We start from the raw sequence: 5,168 nt of genomic DNA, 5'->3' as shown, positions 1-5,168 counted from the left end.
TAGGAGAGAGGACCTGTGACCCTGGAAATAGAAGCGGGGACCCATGTATGACCAGGCCCGTAATTGCGAGCCCAAACCGGGGCACCCACAAGTAGTTGTCTAGGTGCCCTAGGATGTGAGGTAGATGAAGGCAGTCTGTCCGGATGCAACCGGTCAAGTTTAGTAGTAAGTTGGCGCCCCCAACGAAGTTCAGCTGGACTTCTCCCTGTAGAAGTGGACGGTGTGGTGCGATTAGAAAGGAGAAAGTCAGCCAACCTGTGATGCCAGTCCCCGTAGGTGAGTCTCTTCAAGGCGTCCTTTGCGATGCGCACCATGCGTTCAGCCATACCGTTGGTGGACGGGTGAAAAGGCGCAGACGTGGCATGACGAATCAGGTTTGCCTGTAAGAAAGCTTGGAATTCGGAGGAGGTGAATTGAGGGCCGTTGTCGGACACAATGACATCTGGCAGCCCGTGTGCAGCAAAAATCCCCCTCAGTACCTGAATAGTCTTTGCAGTGGTGGTGGATGAGACAGGTACAACCTCAAGCCATTTCGAATGGCTGTCAACAAGGACCAAGAAGAACTGGCCCTGAAAGGGTCCAGCGTAGTCAATGTGCACCCTAGACCATGGGGACTGTGTTTCCTCCCATCTATGCACGGGAGCTTGGGGCATCTCTGGGCGAGATCGTTGGCACAGGTGGCATGCATGCACCTTAGCCTCAATATCTTTATCTAAACCAGGCCACCACAAGTGGCTGCGCGCAAGAGCCTTCATACGAACAATGCCAGGATGACCCTCGTGGAGGGATTCTAAGATCCTAGTCCTCAATGAGGTGGGAATGACAACTCTGTTTCCCCAAAGCAGACAACCCTGAGAAAGGGACAGCTCGTTCCTTTTGGACCAGAAACTCTGAAACTCAGGACTAGGGCAGTGCTCAGGCCAACCAGACAAAACCCAGGAACGGACACGTGAAAGTGTGTGATCTGTACCTGATTCAGCGGCAACATCCCTGGCACTAAGAGGGAGCTCGGGCAAGGCTTGGATTGATAGAATGTTGACAGCTGGCGCAGGGTCAGCTTCTACTACTGGCAGAGGCAATCTACTGAGGCCATCAGCATGGCCCATTTCTTTTCCAGGCTTGTGGAGTAAGGAAAAATCATATGCAGACAAAAAGATAGACCACCTAAGCATTCTAGGGGAAATGATTTGGGGAGTCTGCTTACGTGTGGTAAACAGTCCCAGCAGAGGCTTATGGTCAGTGAAGACCGTGAAGTGCCTGCCATATAGAAAGTCATGGAATTTTTTAATTCCAGCAACAACAGCCAGAGCCTCCCTGTCTATCTGAGCGTAGTTGCGCTCAGCAGAAGACAATGTTCTGGAGTAATATGCAACAGGAACCTGAGTTCCATCAGACCTGAGGTGGCTCAGGACAGCTCCAACCCCGTAAGGGGACGCATCACAAGCGATGCACACAGGAAGAGACTCGTTGAAATGTGCAAGTACACTGTTAGAAGTGAGCAAAGCCTTGACTTTGTTAAAACAACCCTCATGCATTTGTGACCACTGCCACACTGCTTGCTTGTCTAGTAGCCTGTGAAGAGGCTCAGCTACACTAGCTTTTTGTGGAAGAAAAGAATTGTAGAAATTCAGGAGGCCCAGGAAGGCCTGAAGTTCGGCCTTGGACTTTGGCCTAGGTGCTTCTAAAATAGCAGTCAGTTTGGATTCAGCAGGGTGAATCCCAGCAGCATCAATTTTGAACCCCAGAAATTCAGTAGAAGGCACCCCAATCATGCATTTGTCTTTTTTGAGCTTGAGGCCTGATTTCCTGAATCTTAACAGAACAGCCCTTAGCCTTTCAGCTAGAATGTATGTGGAGTCTCCTGCAATTAAGACATCATCAAAGTAGGGGCAGACCCCCGGTATGCCCCGCAGTGTGTTTTCCATTACACTTTGGAAAATCCCAGGAGCGACATTCACTCCAAACTGCAGCCTTTTTACCTTAAAGGCTCCCCTGTGGGTCACAATAGTCTGAGCTATAGCAGCATCATCATCAACAGGCAGCTGTTGATATGCTTGAGCTAGGTCAAGCTTTGCAAAAACACGCCCCCCCTTGAGGGAGGCCAGAATATGACTGACCACAGGAACAGGATAGGCATGTTGCTGCAATGCCTTATTCAGAGTGCATTTGTAGTCAGCACAAATGCGAATGTCCCCATTTGCCTTTAGAGGCGTGACAATGGGGGTCTCCCAAGGACTGGAATCAACAGGTTCTAGGATTCCCTGTTAGATCAGTTTGTCTAACTCAGTGTCAATTTTACTCTTTAAAGCAAAAGGGACCCTTCTTGCTTTAATTCTAATGGGAGTGACAGTGGGGTCTAGCTTTAAGGACACAGGGGGTCCTTTGAATGTGCCCAGCTGGGGGCTGAAAACATCTGCAAATTCTTTGCAGACTTCCTGTAGGTCGAGTGTTTGTAAACTGTTGAGTCCTGTGACGTGTATCCCCAGGGCCTCAAACCAATCGAGTCCTATGAGACTCGTTCGTTCACCCCCTACTACTAATACGTCTAGTGGACCTTCAAAACTCTTGTATTGCACGTTAAGGGTGGCCTCCCCCTTAACACACACTCTTGAATTTTGAAAATCTGTTAACACAATGTCAGAAGGCCTTAACTTGGCCTGAGTTCCACTACCGGAACAAATCTTCCTAAATGTATGCAAGGAGATAATTGAAAAGGCAGACCCTGTGTCTAGTTCCATAGATAATGGAACCCCTTGTAGCTTCACCTTGAGTGACAGCTTTTTCTTAATGGGCTTGTGTGTGCCTGTCCTAAGAATGCTTCTTCGCGAAGCGCAAAACCCTACCCTATTCTGGCTGGGGAATCTGGTACCTTTCAGGCGCAGTTCTTCCTGAGGTTGTACCTTTCGTCGGCCCAGACACACAGCTGCAATGTGTCCTTGTTTGCCGCATGCCCGGCAGGTAGCAGAGCGGAACTTGCAGTCGGTTCTCCTGTGGCGACCTCCACAGCCGATGCACTTGAGCGGAGCTGAAGAGCTTCCCTTCTGTTTTTCTTCCTTCGTGGGGTGGAGATGGTCGACTTCCTTGTCCGGATCCTCCTCGGAGTTTCTTTGGACGTCTTCCTGGTGCACGGATGCAACCTCTGGACTGTTTCTGATCGGCCGCATGTTCTTGACAGCGCCGCCTGCTGCTTCTTCTGCGGTGACTTCCCTTAAGGCATCTTGGTAGGACAATTCTTCTTTAGCGAAAAGTCTCTGTTGTAGATCTCGATGCCTTAACCCGCACACGAATCGGTCCCTCAGTCGTTCTTCGAGGTCTTTGAACTCGCAGTGCTTGGCGGCCTTCCGTAATGCGGCGATGAATTCTTTGGCCGACTCACCGGGCCGTTGATCCCTCTGCTCGAAGGTGTGGCGCCATGCGATGACGGACATCTTGGGGTGGAAGTGCTCCTTCAGTAGCTTCTTCAGATCTGCGTAGCTGACAGACTCTACTGGAACAGGTGCTGCAAGGTTTTCTGCGATGTCGAAGGCGTCTTGGACCGCAAACACAAAGCAGGGTGGCAGCCTTCAAGCTCTCTTCCCTCACTTGGTTTGCCTTGAAGTAGTTCTCCACCCTGGCTACGTATGACTCCCACCGCTCTGGATGTGAGACGTCGAATTCCGAAAGCCTTCCGATTTTTGCCATCTTCAGGAGACGGGTCTATCAGCCAGCCTACCCCCGAATGCGCACTGGATTGGCGGGTAGCTGCCGAGTCGACGCCGTTCCGCCGCTCAGGACTCACTTGGGTAAGCTTACACTTCTTCCTTTCCAGGCGGTGTAAGGTGATCCCATCCTCGTCGCCAGTGTTGAGTCCGTGGCGGGAAGCAGACACGAGAAGCAGTTGAAGTTCTCAGTTTTCTTTATTCTGCATTCAGCTTACAAGTAGATGGCTTCAGCAGTTCCCAAAACCTCCCAACTTCTTATATAGACATTTCCCGGGTAAATGCGATACTTTTCCCGCGCCAGCACCCGCGCATGTGCACGGCGCTGGCGACAGCCTGTCTGGTCCCGGGCAGCTTTGCACCTGCCCGGGACTGCCTGCAAACGCCCGAGCCGTTTGCAAGGCTCGGGACATAACACTCATAACCTTTTGATACCCTTTGTCCTAGTGAAGCAGCCAGAAGGTCATACCCTTTTGACTTAATGCCTCACCTACCTAAATAGATAATATGCTTAAGTTACTTTCTATCTCTTCCTGCCTTTGTCAGTTCTTTCTCTTTTGATCTACCTGTATTTGTTCTGACCTGGTCTTTGACCATGTAATGTGTTACTAGAAAATAGTTGCTTACATGAAGACATTTTCCAATGAAGAAACTTTATGTCAGCCTCTAATGGTTAAACTTATGAATGTAAAATGTCAGCATTTAATGGTAAAGCCTATGTATGTAACAAGTATATAAGAAGCAATAAACTCAGAGTTTGTCAAGCTGTGTCCTGCAGCTTCAAACCTCTGCTCAAGACATGCCTGTGTCTTTTTCTTAGCGTCTTACATCTGGCGCCCTGAACAGGGACAGCCCCCCATGGAGCAACTGGGACAGCTCCTCCTTCCGAAGGAGAAACAGCCAACATACTTACCAGTGTCTGGAATAGACCTGTAAGTGCACTTTCATCATATGGGACCCCTCAGTGGTAAGTAAGGGTTGCAATCTATCTCAGCACCAGCAGAAACATGTACAGGAACTCAGATTCCTGTTACACAAATCAGGCATGAAAGCACCTGAGGCAGACATAAGGAAGCTGGTGGATGAGGTAGGGAAACATTCCCCTTGATATCCTAAGCTCTGGAAGCTTAGGTTACGAGATTGGGAAAATATAGGGCATACTTTACATCTTGAATCTCGGGCTCCAGTACAGGTATTACATCAATGGCATCAGTGCCATCAAGCAGTGGAAAAATTTGGCTCAGATGCTTCAGCAGGGCAACAATTAACTACAAGCCCCACACCTGATTAGGATCAAAGTAAAAAACTGTGCCTCTGAAAGCATCTTTAATTTGATCTTCAGCTCCTTCTAATTCTTTTGCCTCCTTACGGCCATCATACACCCCCATAAGGAAAATATTAGAGGAACAATTTTGAAGTAGAAAAAATATATATGGGAATAGTCAGAAGAATTTAAAGAAACAAATTAAA

At 49.0% G+C, this 5,168-nt stretch overlaps 1 pseudogene; it reads right to left on the bottom strand.

The window, feature by feature from the left end:
- Positions 1–317: 317 nt before the first annotated feature.
- On the bottom strand, positions 318–2,510 carry LOC120319016 (annotated as a pseudogene).
- Positions 2,511–5,168: the final 2,658 nt, after the last annotated feature.

The sequence above is a fragment of the Crotalus tigris genome, unplaced genomic scaffold (assembly GCF_016545835.1).
Source record: "Crotalus tigris isolate CLP2741 ecotype Arizona unplaced genomic scaffold, ASM1654583v1 scf7180000017600.4437325, whole genome shotgun sequence".
NCBI lineage: Eukaryota > Metazoa > Chordata > Lepidosauria > Squamata > Viperidae > Crotalus > Crotalus tigris.
Note: the sequence above shows the minus strand (reverse complement) of the source record. Positions and strands in the feature narration are given on the sequence as shown.